We start from the raw sequence: 27,015 nt of genomic DNA on the forward strand, positions 1-27,015 counted from the left end.
ATACTGAAATCATTTGAAATAGAGTTAACTTGTGTACTTAAGCAAATATCTTAATTTTTTTATTGTTGAAATGCTGTATTCATTCATTAAAACCTATGTTCTTGATTAGAGAAAAGCTCCCTATGAATGGATGTCAAATGGTTTCATCTGTTTTGCATAAATATGTCAATTAGTTATATAAGAATAACTACATTACTTCTGTTCTTTCACTATTACTTGCTATTCTTGCAACAAATATGTTTGAAAACTTAGTTCAAAATAATATTAATTACTTTTTAGTTCTATTATAAATACACATATGTTTTTAAGAGTAATTTTAATTGTTTCTTAAAATTCTTATGCTACGTGGTTTCTAGAAGAAGACCACTGGAAGTAAAGTATTTTTTCTTCTTTTTTTAAAAATTTTCTATAATCTTTCCATGTAGAAAAATTTAATATACTGTTTTGTAGGGTTTTTTTTCCCAAAACAATTGACTTGATATGTTTTTGTAAAACCATTTTATTAAAAAAGTAGCATCTTTTTAAAATATATCTTTAGTTAAACAACTTTACACAACTTAAAACGTTTAAAATACTGCATTTTATACAAACATACAATGGATTTCAAGTGGAGCAAAGAAAGAAACCATTATCATTGGTAACGTAAATCAGGGAAATTTGGTGAACTTAATCAGGGAAATCAGGGAAAAGTCAGGTAACTTTTTTTCACAGTTCCTGTCGCCACCCTGTGCCAGAATACGTGTGATCTTGCGATTGTTTTCATTTTGACTACACCTAAGTGTCCATGATGCAGTTCATTTAAAATTCTTTCTCTATACAGCTTCGGAATGCATACACGTTGCCCATACATTATGCAACCATCTTGCAGGCTGTATTCCATCTCCCTTCCCCTCAGTTCACCTCCACTTTCCAGGACTCGTAATAATGGAGTGAGTTCTTCATCCCTTTCAGTTTCTTTGGCTAAATCTTTCGCTGTCACCGGCAGCGTTTCAATTTGATGTAACTGGAAGATATCAATATCATCAGGTATAGCAAATTTTTCCGAATCCGTAGGTAAACACGAAAGAAAGTCTGCATTGCCGTGTTCCTTAGTTTGACGATAAATAATGTCAAATTGAAATGATTGCAGAGCCAACGCATAATGCAATAGACGTGTAGCAGCTAAAACTGGCAAGCCTTTCTTTGAGCCAAAAATTGCCAGTAGTGGCTTATGATCTGTAATTAGAGTAAACTTGGTATTTTTCACATAGAGAAAAAATCTCTTCACAGCCCATACTATAGCTAAGGCTTCTTTGTCAATTTGCAAATACTGTTGTTCGGCCGAAGAAAGAGTTTTAGATGCAAAAGCAAGCGGACGTTCTGAACCATCTGGAAATTTATGTGACAATACTGCTCCCAGTCCAACTGGTGACGCATCAGTTGCCAACAAAAGTGGAAGTTCCGGGTCGTTATGTGCCAAAATTCTTTCCGAACAAATTTCGTCTTTGACCCTTTGAAAAGCTTCCTTACATTTTTTATCCCATTTCCAAGGAAAATCTTTCTTTGTTAACTCATGCAAAGGATAAGCCAATGTAGCTAACTTTTTTAAAAGCGCGAATAAAAATTTACCATTCCCTTAAATGATTTAACTTCATGAACATTTTTGGGTTCCACGGCATTTTTAATTGCTTTCACTTTTTCAGATGTTTGGGATAGTCCTTGAGAGTTTATCTTATACCCTAAAAATTCTATTTCTTTTTGAAAGAATTTACTCTTTTCTTTGTTAATTTTTAATCCATGAGCGCGGCATCTTTCAAAAAATTCTTTTAATCTTACTAAATGAGTTTCAGCATCTGGAGCTGCAATTCTAGCATCGTCAAAAAATACTTCAACTCCATTTAAATCCTGAAAAACACTTTCAATATATTTCTGCCAGATGCTGGAGCGGCATTTACCCCATACGTTAATCTTTTACACAGATAGAGTCCCTTATGTGTATTTATTGTCAACAATTTTTGACTTTCAGGGTGCATTTTCATTTTCAAATATGCCTGAGAGAAATCAACCTTGGAAAACAACTTGCCATCACTCAGAGATGCAAAAATATCTTCCATTCTAGGAAGTGGGTGTTGTTGCACTTTTAAATTCTTATTTAATGTTACAGAGTAATCTGCACACAACCTAACTTTACCATTGGATTTAATCACCGGTACGATCAGTGTTGTCCAATCCGAAATATGTACCTTTTCGATAATATTTTCGCGTTCTAAGCGATCTATTTCCTCGCCAACCCTATTTTTCAGTGCAAAGGGCATGGGTCTAGGTCTGCAGAATACCGGACTAGCGTCAGGTTTTAACTCTGATTTGCACTCGTAATTTTTAATTTCTCCCAAATCATCACTGAATAACTCTTTGTATTCGCCTAGCAATTTAGAAAGACTAATATTTGTTTCAGCTTTGCAATTTTTTATTGAATTCCAATCTAGTTTAATTTTATACAACCATTCGCGACCGAAAATTGTATCTAAATTTTCCTTAACGATATACAAGTTTAATGCGTACGTAACCTGATTATAGGTAACATTTACCGTTACATAACTCATTGGAACAATTCTATCCCCTTTGTAGGTTTTAAAAATTAATTTTGTAGGCTGAATTTTCTTATTTGAAATTTTTCGGAAATTCTTCAGTGACATTATTGAAACGGCTCCACCTGTATCGGCTTCAAAGTTTACCCAATGGCGTTCTATTTGAAATTTTACCATTATAGGTTTCCTTGGTTCTTGTTCAGGCAGTGTACACTCTTCAGACTGAATTGTGTAAATAGGCACGGAATCAGTACCTTCATCTTCAGAAAAAGCTTCTACATCCACCTGTTTTTGCTTAACAGGTTTATTAACTTTATTTACTTCGGCAGAAAACATGCTTTTCCTAAATGACCAATTTTGCCGCATAATTTGCATTTGTAAGTCTTGAGCCTACATTCATCTGTAGAATGATTTTTCCCATTACATCGAGAGCATTTTAACCGACTTCAAAAAGGAGGCGGTTATCAGTTCATACCGTATGTATGTTTTTTTTTTTTTTGTCCACTCACAGCATCTCACCTAGTGAACCGATTTTGATGATTCTTTTTTTAATGGATAGGGGACGGCTCAACTTAGGTCCCATTACTTTGTTTGGCCATATTTGATCTTTAGAAAAAAAGTTATGGTCAAAATACAGTACATTTCATGCAATTTCCCTATTAAATGATTAAATATAAAACCTATTGTTGCAAAAGTTTGGTGCCATACAACAGTAACATTAATAGTAATTGTAGTGATAATTTTGAATGAAGGCTTCTCTGACGCAAGCATCAAGTTTCTTCAGTGTCATTGCTCTATGGCAGAGGTAAACCAAACATGGAAGCGAGGTTTATGCAGTGATTATAATCTGCTTAGCCTTCACAATGCTACTAGGTTAGGTTTGCTTCAACTATAGAAGTATTTTTATCGTTATCATGTATGCCAATAACAGATGATCTGGGCTAAGTAAGGAGATACAGGATTGCATAAAAAGCAACTATGCTGTGAAATGTAAATTAGTTAGGGAAAATGTAATATTTAAATGATTATAATTAAATTAACACACAAATGAATTCCAGGGAGGAGCAAAGACAAATTTTTAGTTTCAATTGCTTAAAGTTTAAAGCGTGTTTTTAGTTGTTTTTTTTAGTATGGAGCATTTTTATAAAAAAAATAAGGTAAAGTTTCGTTATGGTAACTTCTTAATATTTCTGAAATACATTTACACTAAAAAGAAAGAAATAAAAAAATTTTGAAAAAAAAAATAGAACCGACTTCAAAATTGCTGTAAAAAGTGAAAAATAATTTTATTCTTTTAACACCATCGATAATACTTTTAAACATAATTTTTGAAGTTGGCGCAAAAAGGATAGATAAAATCATTCACAGCCATAACTCAACTACAATTATAAATTTAACCAGGACCAGTTTCTTCACTACCACATACATTATGCATTGATGACAGCATATTTGAGTTTGATATAAATGTTTTGTTCCTAACTTAGGATGATTTTCTGAAACAAATATGAATGAAACATGGTTACACTGGATTTTACTTTTTGTTTTTGCGCCAACTTCAAAAATTATGTTAAAAAGTATTATCGATGGTGTTTAAAGAATAAAATTATTTTTCACTTTTTAGAGCAATTTTGAAGTCGGTTCTATTTTTTTTTTTTTTTTTTCAAAATTTTTTTTTTTGAAATTTTCTTGGGGTGGCCATGGCCCCTTCTCATTGTTTTCCATATTGTTAGACTTTGTATGCAATATGAGGGAAATTTTTTGCATTTTTGCTCAAAAAAGGGGATTTTAACTATTCTTAATATTTTCTCGGAGGGGCCATGGTCCTCTCCCTGGATCCGCCCATGTTATATAACATCACGCTATGAGTAATAGGAGTATAGCAGCAGTAAAAAATGTTATGAAACCGTGAAAATTTATAGGGGAGCCTTTGGATACTTGATCCTTGCTTTAGTTTTCAATTTTGTTCTCTGCTGCAAATTATCAGTTTTTTTTTTTTTTTAGTAAATGAACAAAGGTAATTTTTTACTCTATCTGACAGTAATTTTTTTAGTTGAAATTAAACAGACAATTTTGGTAAAATAAGCTCGATTGGCTGATCAGAACATAATTTATCAGTAGAATTAGTTTTTGTTTAGATGTTTGAGGCATTATTTGGGTTACAAGTGCGAACTGATATTTTAATTGTTTAGGATATTTGTGCTGTAGTGATTGTTTAAATCTATCACTCAAACTATGATAAATTTTATTATGTTAACATGGTTTTGAATGTTTAAAGTTAGTGTCAACTAAGGAAACAATATTTATATTGTTTTCATTATGTTTATATTGTCATATGGATACTTGATCCCTGGGATCATGTATCCCTTAAACGAAGGAATCAAGTGTCCCTAATCTGCAATTTTCACAAAAATACTTGTTCTTTTATAAACAATCAGTGGCAATTTATTAAAAATGTCTCAATTATTAAAGACCATCTATACTTTAATATTATGCTTCGGAATTTATTTGAAGTTGTATTTAACAGATAATGTAAAGTTCAGAATGCTTTCCTAAAATAAGGTTCCCTTGACACATTCAGACAGTCATTTTTTGAGCTAAAACAAAATGGCTCAAAAGAAAAAAAAATGTTGCCAGTTTTTATGTATAAGTACAGGCCCGGACTGGCTCCTTCTGGGGTGGTCGGCTAGGTGCTAGAAAGGGGCCCCGGCCTCCTGGTACGGAGGTTCCTGGGGCCCTTTCCTGCGAAAATGTGAGAAAGTTATTGTTTCAAAAATTGCTTTTTCTTTTTGGACATGTTAAATAATAAAACTAAAGTTAAATTTATGTATAAAAAACATGTGTTTGAAGTTTTACTTGACTTACCCTTTAGCAGAAGGAAATTTTATACCATTTTTACAAAATCTATTAAAGGTGCGTTATTTTATTTATCATTATTTCTGAATTGAACGTTTTTTTTCCTTTATTATTATTATTATTTTTTTAATTTTATTTACCTTGTAAGCAGAGACTATGTGGAGAAGGATTGTGATGCAGGGCCAGGGTTGGAAAGATTTTTCCCACAACCGGTATTTACCGTCCTGGGAAATACTGTTGTTTTTCCCGCACGGGAAAACTGATTTGATTATTAAAAATATAAATTCAAAACAATTTTTGAAAATCAGATGTAAAATTCTCCATTTTTAGGCCTAATGGGGGGAGGGGTAGCTTAGTCTCTAAGAGTCTCTTATCCTCTCCGTGGGTGAGCCACTGTTGGAAGGGGCTGAGATTTTTTTTATCACACACTATTTTAAGCTTAAAGCAATGCCTTAATAGTAGAAAATGATCATACCTTTTTTGCTTCATCTTGTCACTATTTTGTCCCAATGTATCTATCTTTTAATTTCCATAATAAAAATTATAGTTGGCTTGCACGCAAGTAAAATACAAACCTTCAATTATCTTACTATAATGCAGATTGCAGAAGACAAAACCCCACGTGGAATAGTTTTATAGCCAATATCCGGTCGGACCCTATCGGAAAGATTTCCATATGCATTCAATTTTCCCATTTATTTACTTGTTTAAAAGCAAAAGGAGATGGGGCACTAAAGCAATCAACATGAACCCATTGAGTCTTGAACGAGTCATGAAGTTTTTATTTACTCCTATTTTTATTACACCTGCATTTCTCTTTTGTTTGAGTTTTTTTCACACGGTCATCATCCATACCCAAATTTTAAGTTCTTGTCTTATCTCATCATTTTGATTCTACAAGAACTTGCAGAAACGTGGAGAAACGCACCTTTAGCGGCCTGGATCACAAAAGCTGACATCACTCTCCAAGGGGTCCTAATTTACTCCTGTCACCGGAGTAACTTAACCATGCGTGGAACCAAATTGACAAAGAGAGAACTCCTGTGTAGTACCTCCAACACCCCCAGAGGCCTCGGTAGTACACTTGGAGAAAGAAGGAAGGAAAGAAAAGTTGTTGGTTAAATTTTATTTGTTGGAATTTGCAAAAGATAACTTTTTTCAACTTTAGGATTACTCTGGAGATCTGCGTACTCGCAGACTCTGTAATGCGAGGAGGGGGAGGGCACACCTCTTAGGGGCCCATGGCCCGAGAAACCAAAGAATCTTTTTAAAAATAAATCGAACACCTAAACACCTCCAGGATCTGATTACTGAATAGGCCAACTAGGCCGTAGCCTAGGACCCTGGATATTTAGGGGCCCTCAAATGGCTGAAACTACTTTAGTTTGCGGCTAAAATTGTTTTAGCCAATGTATAGAGTTTGAATACAGGGCTCCCCAAAACTTGAACCTAGAAATATTGAAGCATACAAACACAAACAACAACCACTCTTTTAATTTTTTTTTTGCGCGGGGGGGGGGGAGGACAATTCAGTGGGCGGTTAGGGGCCCAGATGATTTTTTGCAGGGAGGCTGAGCATTTCTGTTGGGGATCCTTAGGCGATTCCTAAGTTGCCTATTTGTTAATCCGGCCCTGTTTACGGGACAAATTCAGAGAATTTAAAGCCCTACGGGCCCCTAACCTAAAAATAATGTTTGCCCCGGGGCCCTACCTGGCTTTAATTAGGTCCAGTGTGCTATTTGTATAAAACTAAAGATCAAAAGCATCCCAGACAGGGCCTGATTAAGATATAGGAAGGTTCTAAGCAAATATTTTTTGGACCCACTATGCAGTTAAATCTTACTTTTAGTCATTAGCTAAAATAACTTTCGCCATTGGAGGGCCCCTAAAAAGCAAGGGCCTTAGACCACAGCCTAGTTGGTACATTCAGTAATCAGGCCCTGATCCTGGCAAAACGTATAAGGAGACAGATTGAAATAGTTACAAGGAAATCAAAAAATTGTAAAATCATTTTTTTTGCTACAAATTTTTTTTCGCTTCATTTGGGGGCCCTCGGCGATCGCCGACTAGCCGACCTGGCCAATCCGGGCCTGTATAAGTATAACTTTAATATATTTGTGAGGTTTCAAATCTCTACTTAATCAATTTGGTACATTTTTGGCTATGGGATCATGTGTCCCAAGGGATCAAGTATCCCCAGTCTCCCCTATATATACTAATACAGTCAAACCCGGGATATAGCGATCCCTCGGTTGTAGCGAACCTTTTAATTGGTCCGAACTGAAGCCCTATGTCATTAATACAATTCCATATGCTTATAACGATCCAGAAACACGAAAAAATCGGCTATAACGATCCTAAAAGGTCTGAATTTTTAAGTTCTTTGCACATGCCCCAATGAAATTCTTTAGCATTTGTTCTTTCAGCAAACTCCGTCTTCTACAATGCTCACCCCTTTTTCTAGGAAATCCCCAGTCCAAACCACATTCATCCTTTATTGTTCCTTGCAAGAGCAGCTGCTTCTTCAGGGGTGGGGGTGGGGGGAGGCTAGCCGGTTTTCAAGCTCCCTCAATTTTCTCAACTGGTTTTAGTCAGAAGACAAGCTTATTGGTCACTCATGCATTTGCTCTGATTTTTAATTTCCTTTCCACTGCAGATAATCGTGTGAACTAGGTAGAAATCATCATGGCCAGTGGAAATAAACGCAAAGCATTTTCTGTTGAAGAAAAAGTGCAATTAATTCGCAAATTAGAAAGTGGCGAAACCCAATCCTCACTTTGCAAAACATTTTCGCTCTCAAAATCTACTGTAGCCACTATTTGGAAGAACCGTGATGCAATTGTTTCTGCCGATGAAAGAAACATAAACGGCTGTAGAAAAATGTGAAAAGCAGAAAAAGGCAAAATGTAGACGAAACGTTCTTTAAGTGGTTCACTCTGCAGAGGAACAGAAATGTGCCGATAACGGGAGCCATTCTGCAGGCAAAGGCAAATGAATTTGCCGAACATTTTAATGAAAAAGGGTTTGTCTGTTCTAACGGGTGGTTGGATAGATTCAAGAAACGGCACAACATAACAAGTGGAAATGTTGTGGGTGAAGCTGCAAGTGTGTGCAAGTGTGTGCGAAGCGAGCTTATTTTATAAGCTGACTCCAAATCAAACATTGAAGTTAAAAGGTGAAAAATGTGTCGGCGGAAAACACTCCAACATAAGGATAACCATTCTTGTTTGTGCTAACATAACTGACTCTGAAAAACGAAAGTTGTTGGTTATTGGAAAATCGAATAAGCCCAGGTGCTTTAAGAACGTGAAGAAACTCCCTGTAGTTTATAAATCAAAATTTTGGATGACTGCTGACTTGTTCCAAGAGTATCTCCAACTATGGGATAAGGAGCTGTCCCAAGGGAAAAGAAAAATTTTTGTGATTGTTCAGCACACGTTGAACCAAGGAACTTACAATGGATTAAAGTAGTATTTCCCCCTCCAAACACTACTTCAGTAATGCAACCGATGGACCAGGGAGTAATTCGTAGCCTTAAATGTCATTACAGAAAACAGCTAATCTTGCGCATTTTAGAATGTTACGATAACAACAAGGACTGTGACATTTCCCTCCTTGATGCCATTGTTTTGGTTGAAAAATCTTGGAGGATGGTATCTGATTCAACTATCAAAAACTGGTTTCGTCATGCTGGAGTTAGAAAAACGCAACAGGATGAAGATAAAGGCAATGACGATGACGATGACAACCTTCCCACTTTCAAGTGGCTGGAAAAACACGGAGTGCACGTTATTTCCTCAAAGTGAAAGTGAACATTTCGAATCTTGTGATCACGATGTTTCTACATCTGGCGAAGTTAGTGACAGCGATATCGTATCAGAAGTAAGCAAAAAGATGAACTTGACTTTAGATATGGATGACGATTCTTCGGACAATGATGAAGGAACAGAAGATGCAAATCCAGGACCGTCCATTTCCGCTGCAAAAGCAGCTGTAAATATTTTGAACAATTTTTTTGCGACTGGAAACATTGACAAACATATTGTGGATCCTTTTGCAGTAGTTGAGAAAAAAATTAATGATATGTATATAAAATCTAAAAGTTTTCAACCGAAAATAACGTCTTTCTTCCATTTACTGATAAATAAAAAAAGGTAAAATTTTAATTTGCTTATTATTGAGTAAAATATACATCGTTACTAGTTATTTCTAAAACTTCATTTTATTACCCTAACTACTAATGAAGTCATTGTGCAAGTATGATATTTATTATTGTAAAATATTACCGAATTTTGACTTTTTTTTTTGGAAAATCGGATGTAGCGAACCCCCGGTTATAGCAATCTCTCAAGTCTGTCCGTTGAGGGTTCGTTATAGCGGGGTTTGAATGTATTATAAAATTGAAGAATTTGTTTGTTTCAACGCGCTAATCTCAGGAACTACTGGTTCAAATTGAAAAAATATTTTTGTGTTGAAGAGTCCATCTAACAAGACGAGCCCATTACTCTAAATAAGACCAAATATTTGATATACACTTGATATTTTTGAAATTTTTGTGTAGTGACCATGCCCTCCCTCTGGTATTGTTTCTATTCTTGTAAAACTCAAACTCAATATAAATTACAATGAAGTTATTTTTTTTTTTTCAATTAAAGCTTGGAAAAAGGGTTTAAAAAACTATACCTGAAACTTCCTCAGTGTGGTTTTATGGCTCCCCGGCGAGGGGAACTTCAAGGAATAATAAGAATTCTTTTATATTTAGCTCTAAAAAAGGTTTTTAACTATTTTTGAAACTTTTTTGGGGTGGCCATGGCCCCTTCTCATTGTTTTCCTTATTGTTAGACTTTGTATACAATATAAGGGAATTTTTTTTGCATTTTTGCTCAAAATGGGAGATTTTAACTATTCTTGATGTTTTCTCGGAAGGGGCCATGGCCCCCTCCCTGGATCCGCCCTTGAACTTAGGTCAACATCTTGAGTTTTTTCAAACCATATTTAGTGACTCTCAAAGAAATTCTGTTTTTTCCAAAAAATACATACTAATTTTATGAATTGAGATGAATAACCATTTAAAGAGATACAATGTGTTGCTGGTTATGTTGCAAAAATGTCTCGAAATATAATTCATTTTGATTTGTAAAAGAACTCCCCTGGGGTACATTGAGTGTTTTACGTCGGACACCAAAATGAGCAATTGATTATTCTGATTGAATAATTTTAAAGCTACGTACTTGTAGGTTTGGGTACAAAGGTAAGATTTTCCATCTCATTGATGTAACCTATTTTTATTTTGTAACAAGTGAATATTTTTTATTCAAATCTAGGTGTCGGACGCAAAAATAATTTTTACGCCCGACACCATTTACGTCTGACACTGTTACCTTCCTTTAAACAGCGTATGTTTTCAACTGTGTGTCTCCTTTTTTTGCCTTTAATTTCAAAGTTAAAGTGAGACGTGCATAAAAACAACTTAGTGAATTTACTGTATATACATATTGGGTTGATTGGGTAAGTAGATTCCCTTTTGACTTTTGAGAACAGTTCATTTTTGAAAACTCTTACAAAAGTTTCGAAACAAAAAAAAAAGTTATTGTCTTATTTTATCTTGAACATTATTAATAAACAAAAGTCCATCATTATTTTCTGAAATAATGCTTTAATTATTCTTAAGGATTATATTTTTTAAAAAATTGAATGGGTGTCCTACTTACCCCATAGTAGAGGGTAAGTGGGTCACCCCTCTTTTAATTAAATTAAAATAAAGCACATCTAAAAAAGGGATAAGAGAGTCTTACATGATAAAGTATGTAAATTTTTAGTGTGAATTACGTTTTTGCAAACGCATCCATTTATGAGATATTTACTGTCTTTTAAATCTGTATCACAGAAAATTTTAAAACAAAAGAAGAAAAAATTCATTTGTGAAATTTATGGAAAACCTTTTGGTATATCTTTTACTTTTACACATCAAGGTGTATTGACTGAACATAATACAGTTGATTAAGATCAATTTTGGCAAATTACTAACTATAAGTTGAAAAATAAATTAGAAACACTAAATGACTGCGTCTATCTATAGTTGGCTAAGGAAGAAGCATTATCAACATTAGACCTACATCAATCATGATGTTTTTCTTTATACAAATAACAAATACAAAAGTGACAACCAGCAACAAGCTCTGGGCCTAGCTAGGCTTGTCCAAGTAAATTTACAATCCCCAGTGAAGATCAATGGCCCTCTTAAAACTATCTACTCCCTTGCTCATTTGCACCTCTTCTGGTAAGCTGTTCCAAGGTTCCACTACCCTGCTAAAATAATAATTTTTCCTAATATCCATGTTAGCCTGAGATTTAAATAGCTTAAAACAATGAACCCTTGTCCTGTTTTCAGTGCTTAACTTTAGCCTCATAATATCTTTCATTTTAATAAATTTAAACAACTGAATCATGTCCCCTCAGTATCTTCTTTGCTCAAGACTGTACATTTTTAGCATTATAAGCCTGTAATCGTAGTCTAAATGAGAAAGTCCATTTATTAGCCTTGTAGCCCGCCTTTGAACCCTTTCCAATACATTGATATCTTTCTTAAGATAAGGAGACCAAAACTGAACAGCATACTCCAAAAAAGGTCTTACCAAACTTCTATATAAGGGCAGAAAAACTTCTTTAGATTTGTTTTAAATAGATCTATTCATAAACCCAAGCATCTTATTGACTAAACTTTAAATCCTGACTTATTAAGATGCCCAGATCAGTAACTTTTTCTGCCTGACTAATGACTGAACCTTGAAAATAATAACTTGTACACTTACTTCCATGCCCTAAATGTAGCACTTGACATTTCGCAACATTAACAGCCGCACCCCATTTAATTTATCAACCCACTCCGTAATATGATCAAGATCCTCTTGCAGCTGATTTGCTTGTTCTTCATATTCTACAATCCTCATAACTTTGGCATCATCAGCAAAACAATTCATGTTCCCAGAAATATTTTTATGAATGTCCTTCATAAAAACAATGAACAAAACAGGCCTTAACACTGATCCTTGAGGAACCCCGCTTAAAACCTCATTCCATTTAGAATAATTTTCCCTCACAACTACCCTTTGTTTCCTTATGGTCAGCCAGATTTTTACCCAAATGAAAAATTTCCCTCCTATTCCTATATCAGCTAATTTGCTAAGTAGAGCGTTATGCGGTACCTTATCAAAAGCTTTTTGAAAATCAATGTAAACAACATCTACAGGCTTTTTATTGTCTAAAGCCATGGTAACTTTGTCATAGAAATGTAATAAATTAGTTGCACAAGATTTACCTTTCCTGAAACTGTACTGAAAAGTAGTCAATAGATTATTAGTCTCTAAAATATTCACAATCTTAATTTTTATCAATGTTTCAAAAGTTTTGCAGTCCACCGAAGTTAGACTCACAGGTCTGTAATTTCCTGCACTCCCTTTAGACCCTTATTTGAAGAGCAGTGTAATGTTAGCCAGCTTCCAATTCTTTGGCACTGTCCCCGAATTATAAGAAGCATTGAAAATATTTACAATTACATCTGCTAATTCCTCTACACATTCATCCAAAATTTTTGGATAAATATTATGTGGTTCCGTAGCCTTAGTCTCTTTAATTTTTTCAAGTGAAGTAAAACGTCATCCCTGGAAAATACAAAGTCCTCAAGCTGTACTATAGCTTGTGTCTTGCTGGTGTTAACTGTTGAGATGCAGTAATTGTTAAAAACACTCAAAAAAAAGTTATTAAGAACATTAGCAATATCACTATCATCCTGAATTAAAATTCCATGCTCATCAACCAGTGACCCAATATGACTATTTCAAACTTTCCCGAATTAGCGTACGCAAAAAACCTCTTGGGATTCCTGTTTATGTTATCTGCCAGTCTTTGCTCCAACTGTCTTTTCTGAATTCGTACCAAATACTTAAATTTATGCCTTGCCTTTCAATATTGGAGCCTATCTGCACAGTGACCAGTCTGTTTAAACCTATGAAAGGCAGCTTGCTTGTAATTTAGAGCATCTTTATTTTCCCTGGAGAATCACATTAACCAAATTTTAGTCTTGACACCCTTTCTCCTAAAAGGAGCATGATCCCCAACCGTTTTCGCTAGCTTTTCTTTAAACTCTGCCCAATGAAGATTCACATCGCTATTGTCCAATCCGGAAAAAAAAACTGCTTTCAAACTCTGCCTAATTGCCACAAAATCAGTATTTCTGAAATTGGGCACAAACCTAAAGTTCTGTACTTTGTGCATATCAAATTTAATCCCAAACCTAACACTGTTGTTGTCACTTCTCCCCACATAACCCTTGAACAGAACCTTCCATGTCACAGAAAACTAGATCCAAAATCACGTCCTGTCGAGTACCCTGAGTTACAGTTTGATCTAGGAAACAATCACCAATTACTTTCAAAAATTCCTCTTCTCTGCTATTACTGTGGTAAAAATTATTCCAATCAATTCCTGGAAAATTAAAATTTCCCATAATGTCATAATGATGACTGACCCCTTGCTTCAAATGTCACTAATAATTCTAAACATCTGTTCATCTTGACCATGGCTTAAGTTGGGTGGCCTATAAATGTTCCCTAAACATAATTTTTTGTCCGTATTGCTTATCAACTTTAGACAAATCATATCAATCTCATTAGGTTTATCATTAATTACCAATTCATTGCAAGTTAAAGTGTCTCTGACATAAAATAAAACACCACCACCTCTTTTACCTACTCTATCTTGTCTAAACAAATTATACCCAGCAATAGATAATAAATCATCAATACTTTCGGTAGCCCATGTCTCGGTAACTCCAATAATATCCAACCTCTCGTCTATTGTTATGCTTTTCAATTCTTCCATCTTGTTCCTAATACTACGAGCATTGGTACAAAAAACCTTAAGTAAGCCCATCTTACTTTCATTTAACGCTGTGCAGTTATTTGAATCCCAACTGTTAAAATCTTAGCCTTATTAGCCACCCTATTTCCGTTTCTACTGAAATCCCAATAGTTAGTACCTTTTCGAATTCTTCTCCTTAAACTTTGTCTTCCATTTCAATTTAGTTTTTTTGATTCTGAAGCCTCTAAAACCAAACCACTAACCACTTTGACCTCTGTAGAACTCAGGTGCAGGCCATCCCTAGCAATCCAATCTCGTTTACATTTACTCCACACATCAATAAACATGGTACTATGTTTTACGCAAATTTTCTTGAGTGCCAGGTTCATATACCTAGCCCGTTGGTTTAACCAACTCCTATGCACTCTGTCTGGGAAGCAAACTAACCACTTGGACCTTTATCGAACTGTTGATTGCTTTGTCCAACAAGGAATCCCATTCTTTTGTAAACTCATCGTTGTTACTATGGCCTACATCGTTAGTTCCCACCCACAAAGTAACTACATCCTCTTTATTAAATACCCCCTTCTTTTCAGCAACCATATTTACATCTCTCACCCGAGCTCCTGACAAACATTCTTTTTCACATAAGTTTAAGAAATAGCTAATCACCAGCCAGTTTTTGTAGCTGAACTATCAACTCCTACTAAGTCATCGTAGTTATCTTGTATTTCATTAATATAAGAATTTCATCAGAGTTGCTTTTGATTTTCAAATCCTCACTGTTATGGGGGGAATCACTTACCCCATAGTGGGGGGTTAGTGACCTCTTTTAGTGATCATTTACAGGGTAAGTGAGACCACTCCTCTAAAACAGTTATCAATAACATTTTATTAAAAAATTCTGGCTGCAGTATGCACTTTAAGTTAAACTGTCAGGAAGGTTTGTCTTTAACCTTCATGACAGTTTAACTTTAAGTTTCAACCGTTAAGTTCAACCCTTTTTGACATGTCTTTAACTGTACATGAAGGGTTAATGGTCATAAAAAAATAATAAAAGCTAATGTTTGAAAAATGTTGCTTGATCTCTTCAAAACATATTTTTCAGATTTTTTTTTTTTTTTTTTTTGAGTTAGTTCTCTGACCTAGAAAAAAAATTCACGAAACCCAAATATAAAAATCAATCACTGTGATGAACCATGACATGATCAATGTAAAAAGTAGAAAAAACATATATACATATTTCAGTTTTAGGGGGGTGACAAACTTGTCCCAGTCACCCACTTCCCCCAACCAACCCTACTTCTGAATTTGCTTGGTAAATTTTGTTTCAGTAAATGTAACATATTATTAACATGTTCATAACTGTAATCATTGTTATGTATTTACATTTAAGAGCAGTATTTTAAGTCCAATATGAACAATTTACGTCCGACACCAAAAATTTAAGTCTGACACCAAGCTTGAAAATATTTTTTAAATAATTTTGTTCCTTATAATATCATTTAAAAACTGAAATATGCTTCAATTATAAGTATACTTGAAAATTAGGCTGTTTGTAAAATTAAAATTTTAGCCAATTCAGAGACTTTCAATAATTTTTAAGTGAACCATCAATTTTACTATTTGTGTTTTTATGTCCGACACCAACTCTTTAAAAACTTTTAATTTATAATTTTAAGATCTATTTTGAAAAACTAACAGGATTTTTTATTCAGTGGGATGCAGTAAGTATCTTGTAAATAAATTTAATCATTTTAGATGAGTTTATATTTGGTAAATGGAATATTAAAACTGAGAAGTGTCTCTTCATTTTATACGTCCGACACCATGGAATTGCCCTACAAATATTTTTTTCAAATTTTTAACACGAACATGGAGGGGGGGGGGGTCTTCTACAAGCCTAACTCTAGTAAAGTTTTTTTTTCCCGTGAATTTGTGACAGGTTTTGGAATACTTTTACAGTTTCAGAATTTTCGATGATTTTCTCTATCTCTCACCAAACATATTAACTGCCAAATGTCTTTTAAAATTTCGCAGTTGCCTTTGATTTTGATTGCTTTTTAATAGAATGGGCCCATTTTTTCCAAAGATGGAAAAAACGGTCGAAAATGTCATCGGAAAAATACATTTTGGCCAACATTTGCCTAAGTAATCTAAATCTTGCTTCGAAACTAAATGTGCTTTATCTGAGGATCAGATATAACTAGTTTAATTTTTAGTACTTTTAAGTCGAATCTAATTATATGCTTTTTAACTTAAGTTTTAAAACTGTAAAATATCTAATTTATCAATGAAACAGTAATCTAAATATTAATTTTTTGTGGAGAGTAAATAATAATAAAGTAACTGAGTAACTTATGGTTTAAACTATTAAACAACAGGGCAAATTCTTATCTCTTAGTTAATTTTTAAATAAGAAGTAATATCAATTTGGCCATGCTCTCAGAATGATAGAAGTTTGAAGAGAAAAACTATGATCAATATATGTAATATAAATTTGAAAAAAAAAAAAAAAGCTTAATTAATGAAAATTACACACAAAATGTTTTGGGTTTCTTCATGCTAAATGATAGATTTTCTCAAAAATCTACTTGGAGAACACAATTTTTTTTGTGTTATATATATATATATATATATATATATATATATATATATATATATATATATATATATATATATATATATATATATATAAAATAATAAAAGTGAAAAATATTGAAAAGACCACACCAAAAGCCCATAGATGTGTAACGCAGCAAAACTAAAAAGCCAAGTAAATATAAAATTAAGCAAACAAAATTTCAAATATTAAACAAATTATAAATAATTAATGATGATAAAAAGGAAAAATGCTTACAGCTATTAAGTAGGAAAAGATAAAGAGTGAATCCAGAGCTCATCAGCCTTGGAGGATTCATTAATTATGGTCAAAAGACTAAAATTTTAACTATGAACTAAAAGAGAATGTTTAAGCTCCAGTACATGCAATATAGAATAACAATGGGCAAAAGCACCACTTGCTAAACTAAAAACAATAAACTAGAGCTCAAACCTAAAACTAAAAGCAGGGGGTTTCGCCTTGACTAATTAGAAAAACAAGTTCCAATAATTAGCCATCCACGGGACAGGTGACTCGGTATGTCTATGGATTGGTCCTCTGGATATGTTTTTATCGTTATTTTATTGTTATGTTGACAACTGGAATAGAATTTTATCAGGTTGAGCAATGGAATCGGCTTTGTTTACATGGATTTCTAAGTAAGACAATTTTGTTATAGGCAGGTACTATCCCGTGGATGGCTAATTATCGGAACTTGTTTTTCTAATTAGTCGAGGCGAAACCCCTGCTTTTAGTTTTAGGTTTGAGCTCTAGTTTATTGTTTTTAGTTTAGCAAGTGGTGCTTTTGCCCATTGTTACTCTATATTGCATGTACTGGAGCTTAAATATTCTCTTTTAGTTCATAGTTAAAATTTTGGTCTTTTGACCATAATTAATGAATCCTCCACAGCTGATGAGCTCTGGATTCACTCTTTATCTTTTCCTACTTAATAGCTGTTTGCATTTTTCCTTTTTATCATCATTATTTATAATTTGTTTAATATTTGAAATTCTGTTTGCTTAATTTTATATGTATATATGTATATATATATATATATATATATATATATATATATATATATATATATATATATATATATATATATATATATATATATATATATATATTAAACTCATCAAAGTGCATTGATGAAGCAAAGTTTGAGAAATTAAGGAACCCTCTAAAATCTTTTTATGCAAGTTATTAAGCATTAATTACTTGTGTAGAATTATTAACACCAATTGAATTTATTGCATGATTAGGCAGACAAAAAATCTTACCTTACACGTGTATTTCAATAAGTTTAAAAAATAAAATTAAATAACCACTAATATTAATAAAAATTTGAAAATCAGAGTATCAGAGCTTTTGTTATATCGTATTGCATGTCATACACTATATTTTTACTGCCCATCCTGTACTTTTTTCTATTTGATTGTAAATATACATGTGTTACGGACGTAACTTACTGCTTTTTGTTGCGTCCGAAACAAAAAAATGTTACGTCTGTAATGCCATTTTTTTAAAAACTAAAGAAATTGTAATGTTTTTAACTATGGTAAAAAATTACTCTTATGATTTGCTAAAAGGACAAAAGAGGATTTCTTTTAATTTTGATTTTTTAGTAAGTAATGACAACTTTTGCTAAATTTTTGCTACGAACGTAACATTAAACTTCATTTTTTTTAAATTTAAATTGCCTAGTTTTATTTTGTAAAAAAAATTAAATAATGCATGTTATTATAGTATCATGTTTATAGTTTAAACTGTACAGCAATTAATTTTGTTTATTTTGATTTTGCTATTCAAAATAAGCGTTTGAAAATGTGGTATTTTTTCTGATTGTTTTGAAGACCCAAATATCATACTTCCAACTAGAAAAAAAAATAGTTATTTAACTTTTATTAAAAAAGAACAATGCAATATTCTGAAACTACACGTTTTAAGCTTTACCGTGATATATAATATAGCAACATAACTGCAATATGAAATTTTGACCTACTGGTTTCACTTTTCATGGAGTTGCCCAGAAGTAAAATGTACGATTATACACTGCTGCATATTTGTGCGTCTTTTTTCCTCAATGTCAAAATACTGAATCTTGACTTATTAACCACAGGATGAACTTCCTAAAATTGCATCTGTGTCTGTAAAGTTGTTTATTTTATGTAGCTACAATTTTCCTTTCACATGTTTCATGCTACATACAATAAACAACCATACAGGTAAAGAGGAAGCCATCATTGATGCTTAGCTCCCTTGCCTTTGCTCATTAATTAGTGTACTCCAAACACAATTTCAAGAAGAAATCTTTGGTTTTCAAATTAATGCTGATAAAAGCTCTAAAGTTATTACTTCTTCATATTTTTAATTTAAATGCTAAAATTGAATGGAAATCAAAATCAATTTAGTTTTTTTTGCCATTGTATTATTCGCTGTGGTCTCAGATTATACAAAGTTTTTTTTTTTTTTTTTTTTTTTTTTTTTTTTTTTTCAGATTTTAAAAGTTTTTTTATTTTAAAACCAAGTTGTGTACGTAAATGTTTTGAAATTAATTGATTGTTTTTCGCATTTCAATGTTATTTGTTACAAAAGTAATCTAAGATTCGAGATTGTGTACATAATTTGAAACCTTGTGTACATAAGTAAATATTTTTATCATTTTTTAACAGTTAAAATATTACAAGTGGCATCACACACTTTTATTTATCTATTGTATATTGTTTTTCATACCTAAAGATAGATTTGAGTTATTTATTGTGCAGTTTTATCTTATTATGTGTGTGACCAAAGTATAGTAATAAATGATCATGTATTTGAAATTCAATAATTTGTTGATTGTTTTGAGTGTCTGGATACTTTTGGCTATAGGGGAGATCAGAGCACATTGGTTTATATTGCAAAAAATTGCCTTTGTTTCATCATGAGCTTCCAGTTTTCAAAGTTTGAAGCCATAAAGTTGATGAGTTTTTTTATTGCTACAATGTGATGATGAATCATTTTGAAAAGTTTTGATGCATTGAAATTAACCTGTAGTTTTTAAAATACTTTTGTACCATGGTAGAGTAGATCCCTTCAAGAATGGGTACTTGGATACACTTATAAGGACAACACACACATGGAGAACAGAATATATACTAAATTAAACATTTTTTTAGTTATAACAACTGGGATTAAAAAATAGAAAAATACTTAAAAATACATGAATATTAATTTCAAGCTGCATCAATATGTAGAACCGCAAATAGCAAAGGAGAAACAATCTGCAACGTTATAGTCACTTAACTCAGCAGAAAAAGCAGCTTTGGCAATGCTGCCACAAAACATTGGAAGGAGAAAGGTGAAAACAAACATATGAAATATCAATAGTGCTACTCGCCGCGAGTTTAGGAAAATAACACTTGAGCAATCGGTTTTCTTATTTAAATACTTTACAGGCAACTCAAAGTCGGAGTTCAATTTGCCCAACATAAAGCATAAATATTTCTCTCCAGCAAATTTTATTAATACACCGGGTAGCAGAATTTTTTTCAGCAGTCTGTGATGCAGATTAAAAAAAAACCTAAAAATAACCTGCAAGATGAATAAGCTGTAGATTAGGTGTACTGGTTTTTCTCCACTTAACTGTGATTTTTCATGATGATATTTTTACAAAAATTTAAAAAAAAAAAAAAAATGCAAGAAATGTTTATATATCTGCAGTTCTGTCAATAGGACATGGTGTTTCTGCTACTGGATGATTAATTAAGACTATTAAGTTGTATTGTAATCAAAACCTATGCTGTGTTTGAACCAGCTTTTCTTTTTCACTTTTCTATAGGTTTCAATATGGCTAGTAAAAGAATTTTCACTTCTCCTGAGTGCACTTCAAAGACAGTTGGTAAAAAAAATCTGAACAATTTTCTTATGAGAGCATTAGTTGAGGAAAAGTTTGCTGCTCCCACTCAAGTACAAAGAAAGGTGATTGAATCTCTTTCTGACAATGAGTCAGAGAACTTATTTATCTATGCTCCATGCAAAACTGGAAAGACAAGTGCAATTCTTATAATTCTGATTAATAAATTGTTGGAAATAACTAGTCATAGAGGTCCTTATGCAGTAATTATTTATCCTACTTATGACCTTGCAAAAAATGCATTTGATCTTGCCCAAAGATTAACAAAATACTGCCCTAAGGTAAAAGTTGACCTTGTCGTGAAAAAGAGGGAATTGAAGAATAAACTGGATGTGGTAGATATTCTTATTGGAACTCCAGAGAAAGTGCAGCAACTTTTAAGAGATAATGGTCCTAAGCATGTTAAATATCTTGTGATAGATGAGGCAGATTTCCTTCTTCATGAAAGAATGTGCAATAAATTTCTTCTAATGAAAGATCGTTTGCCTTCAAAATGCAATGTTATTCTTGCATTTGCTTCAAAAACAAAATTTATTGAAAGTTTTATGGAAGATCATAGGTACTCTTCCAAAATAATTGAAATACCACTTGATAAGCATGAAATGAGTGTTGTGAAGCAAGTTTATGTTGTTTGTAGTTCTATGAAGGAAAGAGTAGAAGTTTTGTTGGATATTAAAGGCTGTAGGCGCTATCCTGGTATGTATATTTCTTTACAAAAAGATTTCATGATTTTGATTTAAGTTTATATCTGTGAGATGTATCTGTTTTTAGTCTGGGGGAAAATCTTAAATGTATACATAATACTAATTTTATTTCATGGAAAATGATTCGTGTACAATCAATCAGTCAGTAGTATTTAGGGATGGTAAGTGCTATATATTCCTTAATCACAGGATATAAGTTAGGTCAAGGGCTTTTTTCAAAATTTGTTAATATATGTTGTCCCAGAGAAAAAAAAAAGATAAAATTAAACTGTAATTCATATTTAAAATTTAATGAAAGCAAGGTATTACAGAAAAATGCCTTACCAAACATTCTGTCATTAAAACAATCTAAAAATTTATAAATAAATTTCAGGTATGAGTCATTCCCCTGTCAACTGACTACATACAACATAACATATATATTAAACATATTTTTTATGTGCACCATAAATGTATAAAACTGATAAAGCTTGTCTTTTCTTTAAAAGCAAAATTCTCTCTCTTTTTTAAATATAACAGGCATCCCTACTGATCCCTTTTCTTCTGCTGTGAGACTATATTTAAATCTCACATTAAAGGCATTTATATTAATGACTAGTAATCTCTACATGACATTCTCTTTATATGATTTTTGGCAGATAATGTGTGCATTAAAATTATAAGAATTCAAAAGAAAGCAGGGTATAAAACTCTCTCAAATAAACATATTCTTGCCCTTTTTTTAATAACCTAAAATGATAAACAATATTTTGTTTCTTAATGACGGCTGCTTGAGACATCAGAGGTAAAAATATTTTCTCACTGAAAATGGGTTTATTTTTAACTTTCTTGAAACTAGTTTTATCAATATAATTTGGCAATTTCTCTCTTGCAATGTTCTCTCACATTTATGTTAGGAAAACGTTGGAAATTAATAATATTCATCAGAGGTTTTTTTTTTTTTTTTTTTGCATTCTAAATCACTTTCCTGCTAGATTCCATTCAGTACGTGGCATCTAAAGTCATAATTGATGCTGTTTCCTCCACAAGCAACATTAATGCCAAATGAAAGAGTGACCTGATCCTTTTTTGATAAGAGATGGAGGCTTGCAACAGTCAAATCCACAAGCATGCTAGAAGTTGTACAGATGATGCCTTCAAGTCCCAGACAGCTTAAAAAAAACTACACAGATCATTAACTCTACTCTTTGACTGTGAAATCACATAAGATATATAATTAGAGCGTTTCTCCCTGGATATTCGGCCAGAATTTATGCTCCCCCCCCCCCCCCCGTTAAACCTCCTAGGAACATCATTTTCAAGTTAAACCTCCTACAGCTTTGCTCGGAAAAGGAACCTACCGACATTTTACTGCAAAAAGGCATCAACACGATCAGCTCTTATTCTCAGCAAAATAATGTTATATGTACAGATGGTTCATCAGACAATAGCTTTAGCCAAGGCTGTATCCAGAATTTTTTTCGGGGAGGGGGGGGGGGGCGTTTTCGCTTTTTGCACATTGCAATAACACACACATGCACACGTTTTTGTCTCGTTTTTCAATGCTCCCTGCTGTTTTTATTGTTTATTATATTTTATTCTCCTTGTAGTGAGAAGGTCAACAGGAGAGTGACCCTTTAAGTGGAATGTATAGAATATCCTTAAGTTCAGGGGTCCAGGGGTGTTCCCCCGTGAAATGTTTTGAAAAATAGAATAAAAATCTGTATTTTGAGGCCTTATATGGTGGTAATTGAGACTACAAAAATATGAACATAGACTACAAAATATGAAGAAAAATAGGCATAACCTTTTAAAAGTTATGCACATAAAAATAGTTTTGTTCACAAGAATTTATCTTGAAAAATATGCTGCAAACACGAGAGACTCGTGATTTATGCATTTTTTACGCAGGATGTGTAAAGGAGCTGAATTAGGCACATCTTGGTAATCAGACACTTGCCTAATCAGAAACTAGGGGCCCGACCCTTGGGGAGACCTGAAATCAGGGTAATATAAATTTTATAAGAGTTTTGGAGGGAGGAGGGGAAGCCCATCAAACTGACAAGGGGCCTGCCTTGGTCCTGGACGGCCCTGAATTGCATTGGGAAAGAGAGCAGGAATTCCTAATAAGTGTCTAAATTTCATGTATGCTTTGCAGCTAATGAGAACTTTTTTTTTTCCAATGGCTGGCAGCAAGAAAAGGTTACAAAGAACAAAATAGCAAAAACAAACACAATACACAGAACAAGGAACAAAACAGAAACAATAGAGTGAAATATTTAGCTGCTCATAACGCTCTCTTGCTTCCCAATAACGGTCACACAGGCTACGTCTGGAAAGCTGGGTGCAAGTGTGCAGGTGACGAATGTCCATGTCTTCGTTTGAATTGCAAGGGGACAATTGGGACTCTTGACAATCCTTGAGCGGTGAAGATGTTTTGGTAAACAGTCATGGCCAGTTAAAAGTCGAAACAAAGCTACTGACTCTGCTCTTGGTGCTGAAGGGACAAAAAAAAAACGGTTTATAAACCAAACTTTGTGGTTGCTTCTAGCTTTTAGGTCTTGCCGAAAAAAAAAATCTCTTGTTTTTTTCCTTTATAACTTTATTGCATTGAATGAGACTGGCTCATTTGGTAGTTGAATAATAGCAGACCCCTCTTGGACAGAGCATCAGCTAGCTCGTTTCCTCTAATCCCACAGTGTGCAGGGATCCACTGCAACACCACTTTTATATTCTGATGCACAAGATCGTTAATGAAACTGCGACATTCAGAAATTTCCTGCGATTTGCAGCTCTTTATCGATGCTATTGCCTCAATAGCCGCTTGAGAATCTGATAGGATAACACATCCCTTAAGTTTAAAATCGCGGTATTTCAACTGATCTAGAGCCAGGTGTATAGCTTTTACCTCTCCATCGAATGCAGAGGCATATTTACCAACAGGAATAGAAAAAGAAAAGTGCTCACTGTAGACGCCTGCACCTGCATTTATATGGTCTGCTACTCTTGACCCATCGGTATATATATGTATGAAAAATCAGGAAATTCTTTAAAAAAAGGGTGATTTTTGTATAGTTACAGCTGATTAAAAAAGATAATAAACCTACACATTTGAAAATTTGTAACAAAATGAAGAAAATGTAAACAATTTTGAAGTAGTAAAATATCTTTTCAATTTCAAATCTTATCCTTGAAACCATTTTTAGTATGCAATACATTTTTACTGCCTCTATGAGCATACCAGAGCTGGATTTATGGGGGGGGGAGAGGGCAAGCCATTGTTCTTGCTCTGGGCAGCAACTTCAGGGGGGCGACAAATTCGAGTGGTGCTCTAGAGGGCAGACTTGCCCACGGGCCGGTACCGGTGCGCCCCCTCCCCTTTTTGGCTTTTTTTTTTTTTTTTTTTTTTTTTGCACTTCCCGAAACTTTATTTTTGTTTTCTTTTTCCTGCCTTGGAAATATGCGCGACTTCCACTTTTTTTTCTTGCGCCCTCGAACCTGTGCGTCATCGGCTTTTTGCACAAACCTGGACTCCCAAAAGGCTTTGGAAGTACCGGTTGATGCCCTCTTGGGGTACCTAGTCCACTTCTGGGTGCTTCAGGCTGGGAAAATAGATGCAAAAACTCGCTTAAAAAATTTAAAAGATAGGATAAAAATAATACAGATCGCATTTTATACTTTCTCGTGTATTTTGCTGACAATTGAAATTGATTGATAGTCATTTAAAAAAAAAAACAGTTGCATATTTCCAAAAGATGTCAGTAAAACAAGACAGCGAGCAGCAAGAGATTCTTTACACAAGCGTTTTTATGTGAGAGTGAGATAGGTAAGCACTTTTAAAGAGACTGAAGTGGAACACGTGCATTAGCCACCTAAATAAGTTTTGTCCCTATAATAAATTAAATAATAATTTACTGGATATTGATTGCTTCCTGGTTGATCAACTACAGGCTCCTGGTGTAAGCGCTGTACTACCACCAAAGGTGATATATGTTGGCATAATTAAAGTTAAGTTTAAAAATCCAAAGTTTAAGAGATTTAAACTAAGCCAACTTTAACTGGCCGTGTAATGTCAAGTTGGAGACAAGCAAAAAACATGTTTCAGAAAAATACATTTATTAAATATGACTAGAACTGTAATACAATATCCCCATAAAAGAACACCCCAAAATATCACAACAAAAGTGGTTCCAATAAGTAAAAGAAAAATGTCACCAATCTGTCGATCAAGTCAGTGGCCAGTCCGCAGGATTCACATCCAGGAGCACAAAAAGTCTTCCGGATCACACTTCAGGAACGCCCTTAGCAGGTAGGCAACGTTAGACATTTCGAAGATACGGCGAACATATCATGTAGAATTTTCGGAACTCACTTCCCCGGCAATATCAATTGGCCGGACACAACACAAGTGTTTCTTCACCTGGACTCATTCTAATTCCAGGACTTGGAAAATTTTACTGCTTAAAAGGCAAGGTGAATATTCATCACCAGTTATACACCACCAAAAAACCCCGCTAGCACCGCGGGAACCCCCCCCCCCCCACACGTGAGCCGAACTAGGCTTCACGATCAAAACAAAACTGGGGATAGTTGAGAATAGAGAGAGTGTTGCCACTCGCCTCAATATATATATATGTTTCATCAGCCAATGAGATTCCATGCCTCGATGACGTCATCACACTAACTTCAACTGCCACTATCACTCATTTGTTTATTCCACTGCCGCGAGTATTCGTACTCCTCTCCATGGCACGTGCGGACAACCAGTGGAATTAATTCGAATCAATCAGGTGACAACTCAACTTTTCCTGAATCAACACATCGAGACATGCAATCTTCAATGGTTGGCGTGGGGGAATTGTCGATTGAAGCGTTAGCACCAACTAGTTGAATTCTACTTTTACCAGACTGGGCTTAAAGTAGGTAACAATTAACTTTAAAATATTTTCTTTAAATTATCGGCTGTGGAACGAGAATAAAAATAAAAAAAAGAAAATTAATTTGAATTCTAAAATTTTGAATTCAAATTATGTTTTTCGCAATCACGAACTGAGACAGGACCCTACTCATTGGAGTTATTGTTTCTAGAAACAGCTCCTGTCTCCCCCAAGCCTGCCTCTCCTCCTGGTCGGTTACGTGTGCATAGTTGTGTGTGTATGCACGTAGGCGTGTGTGAGTGTATGTGTGTGAACGTGCGTGTGTGCAGGACATGGACGCCTCCGACCAGGAGAAGTGGATAGCTCAAAACCGGAGCAGCCGCGCCGCCAGCAGAGGAGCTGCAGTGGCTTTTGATTCAAGTTGAAAAAGGCACGGACACCAAAAACGGTCAAATGAGAACAATAAGCAATCGTGATTGCTCAATAATATTTTATGCCAACAAATTCCCCCCTTCTCGGTCACACAGCACGATACACTTCAAAACGACATGAAAAACTGACATATTTCAAACAACAATTTTAAAAAATTTTAAACACTTTTGAGAAACATTGAAAAATTTACACATTTGAATATTAAACTTTTACATTTTCATAATTACCAAAAATGAGTTTGCACAT

This window comes from Uloborus diversus, chromosome 3 (genome assembly GCF_026930045.1).
Source record: "Uloborus diversus isolate 005 chromosome 3, Udiv.v.3.1, whole genome shotgun sequence".
In the NCBI taxonomy this organism is placed as follows: Eukaryota; Metazoa; Arthropoda; class Arachnida; order Araneae; family Uloboridae; genus Uloborus; species Uloborus diversus.